The sequence below is a fragment of the Serinus canaria genome, chromosome 5, assembly GCF_022539315.1.
Source record: "Serinus canaria isolate serCan28SL12 chromosome 5, serCan2020, whole genome shotgun sequence".
Classification (NCBI taxonomy): Eukaryota; Metazoa; Chordata; class Aves; order Passeriformes; family Fringillidae; genus Serinus; species Serinus canaria.
In genome coordinates this window covers 61,794,133-61,807,272 of record NC_066319.1, presented here as the reverse complement: position 1 = coordinate 61,807,272, position 13,140 = coordinate 61,794,133, and the positions used below count along the sequence as shown (strand labels likewise).

At 51.4% G+C, this 13,140-nt stretch overlaps 1 long non-coding RNA gene across 1 annotated transcript in view; it reads right to left on the bottom strand.

Moving 5' to 3' along the window:
• Positions 1–8,022: 8,022 nt before the first annotated feature.
• LOC127059703 (uncharacterized) overlaps positions 8,023–13,140 on the bottom strand; it is a 96,838-nt gene continuing 91,720 nt past the window's right edge. The window contains exon 3 of the long non-coding RNA XR_007777759.1: positions 8,023–8,066. This is a non-coding gene — a long non-coding RNA (uncharacterized LOC127059703). The remainder of the gene's footprint in view (positions 8,067–13,140) is intronic.

The following is a 13,140-nucleotide window of genomic DNA, read 5'->3' as shown; positions in this document are numbered from 1 at the left end:
GGTGACCATGGCTCAATGGTGACCACAGCCCAGGGGTGACGACCATGGCTGTAGAGACCATGGCCCAGGGGGTGATCACAGCCCAAGGGTGACCATGGTGCACTGACCACAGCCCAGGGGTGACCATGGTGCACTGACCACAGCCCAAGGGTGACCACAGCTGTAGTGACCATGACCCAGGGTGACCATGGTGCACTGACCACAGCTCTAGGGTGACCATGACCCAAGGTGACCATGGCCCAGGGTGACAATGGCTCAATGGTGACCACAGCCCAGGGGTGACCATGGTGCACTGACCACAGCTCAAGGGTGACCACAGCTGTAGTGACCATGGCCCAGGGTGACCATGGTGCACTGACCACAGCCCAGGGGTTGCTGATCTGATGCTCACACTTGATCTCGCAGGGTTTTCCCAGCCTTGATGCTTCCCTGATCCTGTGATTCTCACTCACTCCTATTATTAATATTAGCAAAAAGCTCCAATTAACTTTTTCGTATTTCGAAAATCAAATCAGGCTGGGCTTTGATGAGGTTTAGCCACTAATTTATTTTCAAAGGAATGCAAGAAAGGGGTTTCTTTAGCATCAGCCCTGCCATAAATTCCTACCCAAAGCTTCTATTCCCATTACCAGTGGCTGTTCTCTGTAGAGGCTGCTCTGCACTGGCTGCAGCTCTGCCTGCACTCTCTATTTTCATCTCTTTAGCCTTTTGCCATCTCTTATTGACAGAAGGGCACACAGATTTTTTAAATGTCTCCATTCATATTGACTAAAACCTCAAGCTGAGCTATTTCAAAGGCTGGAGCAATTCAGGGAACACATAAAATTCATTCAGATGTCTCACTTTTCTATTAAAGACGGGCTGCAAAAGGGGGAAAAGGACTTTATAAGGATTTTTTTCCCCAATATCCTTGTTGGTTATGGGCATTCAAGGCACAGCTCAGGTTTTGCTGCTGGGGTTCTGTGGGAGAGCACCCAAACAAAGCCATATTTGGAATATTCCCCTGCTCCCAGCAGCCTTTGACTGAGAGCTTAGAAAGCTCTGGGAAGAGCTGCTCCAAATAAATGCAGCAGCACAAAAGGTTGGCTGGGCTCTGGTGCCACAAACCCTTTGCAGGAGAGGATATCTGCAGGAGGAATCCCAAAAACCTGAACAGACCCAAGCTGGGATGTTCCCATTAACCAAATCCAGGGCTCCCCAAACTGACTGGATGAACTGGAAATGTAAAATTTAAACTGGACACGTTTTCAGCATTCTGTTGTTAACTTGGATGATTTCTTTCAGATGTGCCACGAGCAGAGGAGCACCTTCAGTGGCACAGGATGTGCACACAGAGGCACCAGCAGGTGCAGGGATTATCTACAGCTCTGCAAATACTTGGAGGCTGAGATCAGGAGAAAATCCTGCAATTTGTGGGATTGCAGCTTTGTCTCAGGGCCCTGGACAAGCTGTAGATCCTCCATCTGCAGAAATATTCACTGTGCACACCCAGGAACCCCAGACTGGGCTGGGCTGGTGTTAAACTGAACGGGGGGTTGGTTTAAATTGGACTCGGGGGAGAAATCCTTCCCTGGGAGGGTGGGCAGGGGCTGGGCTGGGATTGCTAGAGCCCCCTGGATCCCTGGCAGTGCCCAAGGGCAGGATGGGGAAGGTGCTCCCTCACCCTGGCACTGCTGAGGCCCCCCCTGGGCACTGCTCCTGTTTGTAATCTGATTTAAGTTGGGTCCTCCAACTGCACCTCCCTGAGCCTGAGTTCCCAAATGAATCCTGCCCTTATCCCAGGGGGATAAATCAGACACAGGCCACAAAAGGAACTCCAATTTCTGGGAGACTGATCCTCATCTCAAACACTAAAACAGCAAAAGGTTTTTCCATCTCTGCATAAAAGAACATATAAAATATATTAAATAAAGATTTTTTCAGAAAGCAGGGATAGCTGGGATATTGGGAACTGGGAATTCCTGGCTGGGCTGGGATTGCCAGAGCAGCTGGGGCTGCCCCTGGATCCCTGGCAGTGCCCAAGGCCAGGCTGGGCACTGGGACACCCTGGGACAGTGGGAGGTGTCCCTGCCATGGCAGGGGTGGCACTGGGGGGTTTAACCCAGCCCAGCCCATTCCATAATGACCATGGGATGATTTATCTGAGCCACCACTGCCACATTTCTGGCTCCAGTTCCCCCAAAATCACACACATCCAACCTCCTTCCTAAGGAGACACCTCAGATTTCACCTGTTCAGGAATTAGAAAGGAAAAATACTCAATCTTCATAAAAACAAATAAAAACATTTCCAGCTGCACCTCCCTGAGCCCCAAGTTCCCAAATGAATCCTGCCCTTATCCCAGGGGGATAAATCAGACACAGGCCACAAAAGGAACTCCAATTTCTGGGAGACTGATCCTCATCTCAAACACTAAAACAGCAAAAGGCTTTTCCCTCTCTGCATAAAAGAACATATAAAATATATTAAATAAAGATTTTTCAGGAAATAGGGATGGATGGGAGATTGGGAACTGGGAATTCCTGGCTGGGCTGGAATTCCCAGAGCAGCTGGGGCTGCCCCTGGATCCCTGGCAGTGCCCAAGGCCAGGCTGGGCACTGGGACACCCTGGGACAGTGGGAGGTGTCCCTGGGATGGGACCTGACCTCTCCTCTCCCTTCAGCTTTGGTGCTTTATCTGAAATCTCTCAGTGCCTCCAAAGGGGCTCCCCTCTGGCTGCTGTCACTTGGAGCATTCCCTAACAGTGACAACCCAGGCAGCAAAGCACTCCTGAGAGTGGCACAGAGCCAGGGCTGCCCTGAGGGGCTCTGAGCTGTGACTGTCACCTCAGGTTCCCCCAGAGTACCCCCGGGCCCTGCTCACCTCCCAGCCCCTTCCCTGTCACAGCACACCGCGGCCTCAGCCTGATTTGTCCCTGGAAAGTCCCCCTGGGTCCTTTCTGTCACCTGCATCTCCTCTCCCTGCCCACAAACCATCCTTCCATCGTGTTCCCCTGCCTGCTCAGCTCCTTCCCTCTGCCCTCAGCTGTGGAGCTTTCCCCGGGAGCTGTGCACCCTCCTGCACTGCCCACGTCCCTCAGTGTCCCTCACTGTCCCTCACTGTCCCTCACTGTCCCTCCCTGATCAGCAGGGCTGCTCTGGGCTTCCCTCACAGCTCAGAGCACACCTGGGGTGGGGTTTGGGATCTGATTGACCTGAGCACACCCTGGGCAGGGTTTAGGATCTGATTGACCTGAGCACACCTGGGCAGGGTTTAGGATCTGATTGACCTGAGCACACCTAGGCAGGGTTTAGGATCTGATTGACCTGAGCACACCCTGGGCAGGGTTTAGGATCTCATTTACCTGAGCACACCCTGGGCCGGTAGTATTAGCAGGATCTGAGTTACTTACCTGGGACACGACCGTGGCAGGTATTCTGAAGCTGCTATACCTGAGCACAAACCTGGGCCGGGGTTTAGGATCTGATTGACCCGATGAGCAACAGCCTAGGACAGGGTGTAGGATCCTGATGGACCTTGAGCACGATAGAGACCCGTGGGCAGGGTTTGAAGAGCAGGGTCTCATGTACCCCGAGCACACCCCTGGGCAGGGTTTAGCAGGGATCTGATTTACCTGAGCACAACCTGGGCAGGGTTTAGGATCTGATTTACCTGAGCACACCTGGGCAGGGTTTAGGATCTGATTGACCTGAGCACACCTAGGCAGGGTTTAGGATCTGATTTACCTGAGCACACCCTGGGCAGGGTTTAGGATCTGATTTACCTGAGCACACCCTGGGCAGGGTTTAGCAGGGGTCTGATTTACCTGAGCACAACCTGGGCAGGGTTTAGCAGGGATCTGATTTACCTGAGCACACCTGGGCAGGGTTTAGGATCTGATTTACCTGAGCACTGTTTATGATTTATCTGAGCTGTAATCTCTTTTCTCCCGGGTTGAGATAATTGCAGCGAGCGTCTGCTCACAATTAACCTTCTCCTGAAGGCTGAAACAATGAGGCCTCAGCCTCCATTTGCTTCCCTGCCCTGCCTTTGTCCTCCTCTCATTTCAGATGCATTTATGCCTCCCTGTCTTTTGTGTTCTTTGCCCATTTTGAGCCTTCTGTTCTCTGACTTCATTTCTACAGGCAGGAGTCTCTGACTTTGTGCTCATGCTCAGTAATCTGTGCCTGTTTCTGAGTGTCTGGAGGATTCCTTCCATCCCTCCTCACCCTCTGCAGTGCCTCTCTTCCCTCTGCAGCCTCCTCCAGGACAGGCAGTGCTGCTGCAGCTCCTCTGCCTCTCCCCTGGTGGATCCTTCTGCTGCCCTGGCTGAGCTGGAATTGGCTTTTCTGAGCTCTGCCACTGCCAGCCCATCACCCTCCTTCCTTTCTCCTCCCAGAATAACAAATTGCAGCCCTTGGTGCTGTTTCCTGGCCATTATCACCCAAATCACTCTGCCTCCTGCTTCCCTGGGTAAACACCAGCTGAAGGAGCTGCTGCTGCCCTTTCCCAAGAGATTTCCAGGCAGTTTTCCTGATCAGAGATCGCCTGACAGAGCTGGAGAGGACCCCAGGGAATTCCAGGCTGATGGGGACAGGGCTGCAGGTGACACCAGCTCAGCTGGGCACAGCAAAGCCCTGGGGGCAGCTGGTCAGCCCTGACAGAGCTGGGAGCCCTTGTGGGTGGGAATGGGGTGAACCCCCCTTCCTCAACCCATCCAGGGCCAGAAAGGCACAATCAGACATTCCTGGAGTGGTTTGGGTTGGGAGGACCTCAAACCCCCCCCAGTGCCACCCTGCCATGGCAGGGACACCTCCCACTGTCCCAGGGTGTCCCAGTGTCCAGCCTGGCCTTGGGCACTGCCAGGGACCCAGGGGCAGCCCCAGCTGCTCTGCACACTGTTCTTCTCAGTTTTGTCACACTGTTCTTCTCAGTTCTTCTAAGCTGTCTGATGTTTACATCCTTGTCCTGGAGTTTCTCAGCACTTTTATGTAAGTAATGATTGTTTCTAAATTCCCCTCTGGAGGAGGAAAAATTTGACTGACCGTTAGTTTGTCCAGTGCCATTGGAGAGGTAGCACTGTCATCCTCCAATCCACTGACACTTTTAAAATCTATAAATGTTAAAGTCAAAAAATAAAGTTCCCTTCTTCTTACCTTAAAACTCCAGTGTCCACATGGTTTTATTTCGAGTGCTGTTGTGACAGAGCTTCATCCCTGGGGCTGGGCATTGGGGGATGGCCCAGCTCCTGCTCCCAGGTTCTGTGTCAGGCAGCCTCCATGGGCAGGAGATGGATTTGCCTCTGGTTTCACCTCATTCCCGAGGGAAATGGCTCAGGACACCTCTGCTGAGGGAGGCTCTGGGGTGTCCTCAGCTCATGCTCAGAGACTCCAAGGATTCAATGGAGCAAAGGAGAAGGGATCTTGGCCAATGCTCCTGGAGACAGAGACCATTCCCAGCACCTTAGGTGAGGTTTGGCTCAGGCTGGTGGAGTTTGGTCCTTCCAGAGCATCCTGCACAGGATTCCCTGGTGGAGGGGGTGATCAGAGGGATGGAGCACTTCTCCTGGGGGAAAGGCTGAGGGAATGTTCCCCTGGAGAGGAGAAGGATCCAGAGAGAGCCCAGAGCCCCTGGCAGGGCCTGGAGGGGCTCCAGGAGAGCTGGAGAGGGACTGGGGACAAGGGATGGAGGGACAGGAGCCAGGGAATGGCTCCCAGTGCCAGAGGGCAGGGATGGATGGGAGATTGGGAACTGGGAATTCCTGGCTGGGCTGGAATTGCCAGAGCAGCTGGGGCTGCCCCTGGATCCCTGGCAGTGCCCAAGGCCAGGCTGGGCACTGGGACACCCTGGGACAGTGGGAGGTGTCCCTGCCATGGCAGGGCTGGGATGGGATGGAATTTGAGGTCTGTCACCACCCAAACCAGTCTGGGGTCTCTGGTTTTGGGATCCTGGAGCCCACAACACTTCCAGGTGCCAGGGTGAGAGGTACATGTTCCTTTGGGAGATCATCTCCTGGAGACGGTTTGGAATGAATCTCCTGCACATCCATGATCCCTTTGGAACCTTCCTCCAGGAGAAACAGCCCCAAGACCCCCAACACCTGATTTTCACTGAATTTCACCTGATCACCTGATTTTTCCTTGAATTGGAACCATTAGACCCAGCTGGGCCTCCCCCCCCAGAGGTGACAGAAACAGGCAGAAGCTGCAGAATGTTCTAGACCCAGTCAGTCGTGTGCCCTCAGTCCCTGGGGCTTTGCAGCATGCCAGGGAGCAGCTGCTGCATTCCCAGAGTGCAAAGGGATTGTTTTTCACCCCCTCCCCTCCACACAATCCTTTGGAAAAGCCGGCTGACATCTCACAGTTGGCTGCTAGGAATTAAAAATCACCACAACATTCATTAGACTTTTCAGTTGTGTTTGTAATAATGGGCCCTGCTAATTAATTACCCTGTGATCTATTCCAGCTGAATCCACCTCTGGAATGAAAATAGGCTCTATTCTGGGTTTTATTACTTTATGTGGCTGTTATTTAAAAATCTATTTTTATTCACCAGTGAAACCAAAACATGTTGATAGAATGAGGCAAACCCCTTAATTTTTCACAGAGCAATTGCCCAGCCAGAGCACTTCCCTGATAAATCCTGACAGCAGAGGATGTATTACACCCTGCACAGTTACTATTTATATAAAAAAGAACTAATGAGAACAAAATAGGAATATAACACTTTATTTCTTCTCCTGCCCAAAACGCTTCATTTGTATCCTGCTCTGGAGGCTGAGAGCCCGGCTGGGCGCTGGCTCCATCCATTACCTGAAGGAAATGCACAACCCACTGAAACCTGGGGGTCAGGAGCCTGGGCATTCCCCCAGCTGGGAATTCACCCAGCAGCTTTTCCCTGCCACGGCTGCAGGGCCAGGAGGGACCCCCAAGCCCCTCCTGCCGAGATTCCTGCTCTGAACTCCCCTCTGAGGGAGCCTCTTCCCAGCCAAACCTCTCTCTAACAGCTCCCCTGCCTCCACAAAGCTCAGATTTTACCTCCTTTTTTTTTACTGTCCCTCGCTAAAGAATAGCTGTGGAGGTCTAAAATGAAATTTCTACTTTCAATAATAATGAGAGATTGAGCGTGGTTATAAAGAATTTGTGTCTGATCACAGAGCACCCAACCACAGGCTCCTGGGGAGACAACTCTGAGAGGGAAAACCCGAAATACTGCTGGGAAGTCACCTTGCTTTGGTAAGAATTATTTTCTTTTTTTGACCAGGGAAGGCAGATGAGACCTGCAGCAGGCTCTTGGGGCTGGTAATGTTGGATTTTCCGCAGAACCACAGAATCCCAGAAGGGTTTGGGTTGGAGGGACCTCAAATGCCACCCAGAGCCACCCCTGCCATGGCAGGGACACCTCCCACTGTGCCAGGCTGCTCCCAGCCCCAATGTCCAACCTGCAAACTGAAGGAAAGGCTGGGCATGGGCAAAGCAAGACGCAAATTGAATTATCTGAGCTGCACAACAAGCCCCTGGTAGAGATGGGAACTTTACCTAAACTCATCAGTCATGGTTCAGCTCCTCCATTTCCAAAATCCTCCTCTTTTATCATGAAAAATGGGCCTTTCTTCCCCCCACTCAGGTGCCATCTAATTTCTTCCAGCTAAAAAAAATGCCACCCTTGTCTGCAGTTTTGTTAATAAGAAAATAAACATTTCAGCACTTTCCAAATGTAATGTCAGATGATGCCTCGCAGTTGGAAAACAAACCTATTTCCTGTAGTAATTTTATTTGTCCTTTGGTGAAGGGAATCAGGGATCATTATCACCTGGAACAAAGGGGGGAAGGAGGAACACCCAAGGTGGCCTTTGGGAGGGAGATGTGCCTTAGGTTGGAAATGGGGGAGTGAATTCCATCCCCCCCTGTCAGAGCTGGGCAGCTCTCTGCTGTTCCTGGGGCAGGTTTCTTTATCCCTGCCACAGCCAACCCTCCCTCCAGGAGATCTCTGCTCTCCATGGCCACTGCGTGTCCCTGCAGGGCTGATCAAATCCCACCATCCCATGGGGAGATGCTGTGCCCAGGGGAGGAGCCAAGCATTCCTGCCTGGATCCAATCTGCCCTGGAACAGCCCAGCAGCCTTTGCCCCCTGCATTCCCAGAGGAGCAGCTTTCTGCTGCCCTGCATTCCCAGAGGGAGAGCAGGCCCATCTCCAGCAGCCCTGGAGCTGCAGAGGAAAACTCCCCCCTTGTGCAGGATCCCTGCTCCAGCAGAGCCACAGCTGGCACTGCAGGAGGGCTGAGCCCCCCTGGGATGGGACTGTGCCACCACCCTGAGCCCCCTGGGATGGGACTGTGCCACCACCCTGAGCCCCCCTGGGATGGGACTGTGCCACCACCCTGAGCCCCCCTGGGATGGGACTGTGCCACCACCCTGAGCCCCCCTGGGATGGGACTGTGCCACCTCCCTGACACACAGGGGACAGGGCCTGCTCTCACTCTGGCAGGGGTTTGTTTTCTTTTTTGTACTATTGCATTTGTATTTTTAATTTCTCTAATACAGAACTGTTATTCCCATTCCCATCTCTTTGCCTGACCCCCTTCATTTCAGAATTACAATAATTCAGTGGGAGGGGTTTGCATTTCCCATTCCAGGGGAGGCTCCTGCCTTCCTCAGCACACACCTGGCTGTTCAAACCAAGACAAGGTGCCACACTGCCAATGTCACCTGAAGCCTGCAGTGAACCTCCCTGTCCCCTGAACTCTCCTGTGCAGGGTGTGATCCCCAATCCCCTGTGCAGGGTGTGATCCCAATCCCCTGTGCAGGGTGTGATCCCAATCTCCTGTGCAGGGTGTGATCCCAATCTCCTGTTCCTGTGCAGGGTGTGATCCCAATCTCCTGTGCAGGGTGTGATCCCAATCTCCTGTCCCTGTGCAGGGTGTGATCCCAATCTCCTGTTCCTGTGCAGGGTGTGATCCCAATCCCCTGTGCAGGGTGTGATCCCCAATCTCCTGTTCCTGTGCAGGGTGTGATCCCAATCTCCTGTGCAGTGTGATCCCAATCCCGCAGGGTGTGATCCCCAATCCCCTGTGCAGGGTGTGATCCCAATCTCCCCTGTGCAGGGTGTGATCCCAATCTCCTGTGCAGGGTGTGATCCCAATCTCCTGTTCCTGTGCAGGGTGTGATCCCAATCTCCTGTGCAGGGTGTGATCCCAATCCCCTGTGCAGGGTGTGATCCCCAATCTCCTGTCCTGTGCGGGTGATCCCAATCCCCTGTGCAGGGTGTGATCCCATCCCGTGCAGGGTGATCCCATTCTGCCTGTGCAGGGTGTGATCCCAATCCCCTGTGCAGGGTGTGATCCCAATCTCCTGTGCAGGGTGTGATCCCATCTCGGCAGGGTGATCCATCTGTTGTGCAGGGTGTGATCCCCAATCCCCTGTGCAGGGTGTGATCCCCAATCTCCTGTGCAGGGTGTGATCCCAATCCCCTGTGCAGGGTGTGATCCCCAATCCCTGTGCAGGGTGTGATCCCAATCTCCTGTTCCTGTGCAGGGTGTGATCCCAATCTCCTGTTCCTGTGCAGGGTGTGATCCCCAATCCCCTGTGCAGGGTGTGATCCCAATCTCCTGTTCCTGTGCAGGGTGTGATCCCAATCTCCTGTTTGCAGGTGTTGATCCCAATCTCCTGTGCAGTGTGATCCCAATGTGCAGGGTGTGATCCCAATCCGCTGTGCAGGGGTGTGATCCCAATCTCCTGTGCAGGGTGTGATCCCCAATCCCCTGTGCAGGGTGTGATCCCAATCTCCTGTGCAGGGTGTGATCCCAATCTCCTGTGCAGGGTGTGATCCCAATCTCCTGTGCAGGGTGTGATCCCAATCCCCTGTGCAGGGTGTGATCCCAATCTCCTGTTCCTGTGCAGGGTGTGATCGCCATCCCCGTGCATGTGTGATCCCCAATCCCCTGTGCAGGGTGTGTCCCAATCTCCTGTGCAGGGTGTGATCCCATCCCGTGGTGTGATCCCAATCCCCGTGCAGGGTGTGATCCCCAATCCCCTGTGCAGGGTGTGATCCCAATCTCCTGTTCTGTGCAGGTGTGATCCCAATCTCCTGTGCAGGGTGTGATCCCAATCCCCTGTGCAGGGTGATCCCAATCCCCTGTGCAGGGTGTGTCCCCTCCTTGCAGGGTGATCCCCAATCCCCTGTGCAGGGTGTGATCCCAATCTCCGTGCGGTGTGATCCAATCCCTGTGCAGGGTGTGATCCCCAATCTCCTGTGCAGGGTGTGATCCCCAATCCCCTGTGCAGGTGTGATCCCATCTCCGTCCTGTGCAGGGTGTGATCCCACTCTGGCAGGTGATCCATCCCGTGCAGGGTGTGATCCCATCCCTGTGCAGGGGTGATCCACTCCTGTGCAGGGTGTGATCCCCAATCCCCTGTGCAGGGTGTGATCCCCAATCTCCTGTGCAGGGTGTGATCCCAATCTCCTGTGCAGGGTGTGATCCCCAATCCCCTGTGCAGGGTGTGATCCCCAATCCCCTGTGCAGGGTGTGATCCCAATCTCCTGTGCAGGGTGTGATCCCAATCCCCTGTGCAGGGTGTGATCCCAATCCCCTGTGCAGGGTGTGATCCCAATCCCCTGTGCAGGGTGTGATCCCAGTTTCCTGCAGCAGAATCATGATGGGGGTGAAGTGTTCTGGGGAAAGGATCAGGGGAAGGCCAACAAGGCAGAGATCTGGTGGGAGCCTGCTCCATCCGGGGGGGAGCCTCTTCCAGACCTCCCAGGCACGAGGAAGAGGCAGATGAAAAGATGAAATATTCCACCAGCAGCTGGGAGGAGTCTCACAATCCCCAGCCCTTTTCCCCACTTCACCTCGCCAGATGTCTGCTGGAAATACGACACAGCTGAGAAGGAAAAGTTTTTAAAAGCCTCCAACAAATTAGAGAGGGGGCAGAAAAGAGCTTCAGGAATAATTTGGCTATTAGAAAAAAGTTCTTTACCCGGGGAGGTTTAAAGAGTTTAATCTGTTTAGTTCATCAGAAAGACGATTAGGAGAAGCCTTGATTACAGAGAAGTGCCTTCCCAGGGAGGAAACAACAGGTACCAGAGGGCTCTAATCTGGGCCAGACAGGCAGGAGGAGCAGCTGGGGGCAGGAGATGGAGCCAGGAAAACTCCAGGAGAGCTGAGGTGCCTTAACCCCTGCAAAGCCAGTGCAGAGAACAGCAAATTCACCTCTCTGCTTTGGTGAGCCCCCAGGTGAGCGCTCAGAACAGCCAGCAGCCACCTCCTGCAGGCAGAAATTCCACCTGCACAGCTCCAGGGTCCAGCACCCACCGCCTGCAGCCTGCAGATTCCACCTTGTGAAAAATGAGTATTTTATGATTGGCTTTTGGCAAATATTCAAATGATTATTCCATGTGTTGTGTTAGAAAGTGATGCTGTGCTCATTCTCTTAAGCAGTGTGTTAAATACAGTTTTAGGTTATGACATAATGTGAAAAACTATGGAAAACCATAGAAAACTATAAAAACTATAGAAACTGTGCTGTGTGAGAGACTTTTCCTAGAGAAAGGACTCACCCCAGACAGCAGCCACAGGAGCCCTGAATCTGTCAGAGAAAGAGAATTCATTGCTCCCTTCTCAGGACAAAGGAACTTCTTCCTGCCTGCTCAGCCCTGGAGACGCCGCCAGGATCCAGAGGAAGGAGCTGCCCCTGCCCAGCCAGAATCCTGGGTGGGAATGGAATTGATGCACCAGGGATGAGCTGTGGGAATGTGCAACAGGCTGTGGCTGTTAAGGGTTAATCCTCTGTGCACCTGGGGCCTTTTTGGGCTCATTTTGCCCAGAAAGAGGAACCCGGACTGCCCATAACTCTTTGTTTGTATTGTCCTAATCCAAGTTGTCAAAATTTTTATTACTTTAATTGTGTTGCTATTTTTGTAACCATTTAATTACTCTTAAACTGTTAAAATGGTAAAAACAAGTGATGGGTGTTTTTCACACACCTGCAGAGCCCCAGCCCAGCACCCTCCTCCTGCAGGCAGCAAATTCCCCCTGCAGAGCCCACGAGCTCTGCCTCTGCTCAGCTGGAGCTGCCCAGGACCACCTGGGAGCCCCACCTAGGAGCAGGCACACCTTGCCAGGGCCAGGGCTGGCTCCCTACCCCCAACAGCAAGGCACGAGGAAATTATCCTGTACTGGTTTTAATAATAGTTACCATTATCCTGTATTGTTTTTAACACTAGTTAATATTATCCTGAATTGATTTAGTAATTATTAACATTATCCTGTATTGCTTTTAGTAATGATTAACGTTATCCTGTTTTGTTTTTGGTAATGATTAACATTATCCTGTATTGGTTTTAACAATGTTTAATATTATCCTGTATTGGTTTTAGTAATAATTAACATTATCCTGTATTGTTTTTAATACTAGTTAATATCATCCTGAATTGCTTTTAGTAATAATTAACATTATCCTGTGTTGCTTTTAGTAATGATTAACATTATCCTGTATTGGTGTTAGTAATAATTAATATTATCCTGTATTGTTTTTAATACTATTTAATATTATCCTGAACTGATTTAGTAATATTAACATTATCCTGTATTGTTTTTAGTAATAATTAACATTATCCTGTACTGTTTTTAATACTAGTTAATATTACCCTGTATTGTTTTTAATACTAGTTAATATCATCCTGAATTGCTTTTAGTAATAATTAACATTATCCTGTATTTGTTTAAACAATATTTAACATTATCCTGTATTGGTTTTAGTAATAATTAATTTTATCCTGTATTGTTTTAATACTAGTAATATTATCCTGTATTGTTTTTAATACTAGTTAATATCATCCTGAATTGCTTTTAGTAATAATTAACATTATCCTGCATTGGTTTAGTATAATAATATTATCCTATATTGTTTTTAATAATAATTAACATTATTTTTAGTCGTAATTAGCACTATCCTCTATTGTTTTTAGCAGTAATTAACATTATCCTGTATAATTTCCAGCCATGGGTGGGGGCTGGCTCTGGGCAGGGGCTCCCCCAGGATCTGCTGAAGTTCTGGAACACTGCTGGCTACAAAGCAGGGCTGGCTCGCCCTGTTAGGAGGGCTCAATAGCTGTGTCTGGAGCTTGTTTGCTTCCATCTGGAACATTCTTTGGGAGAGGCAG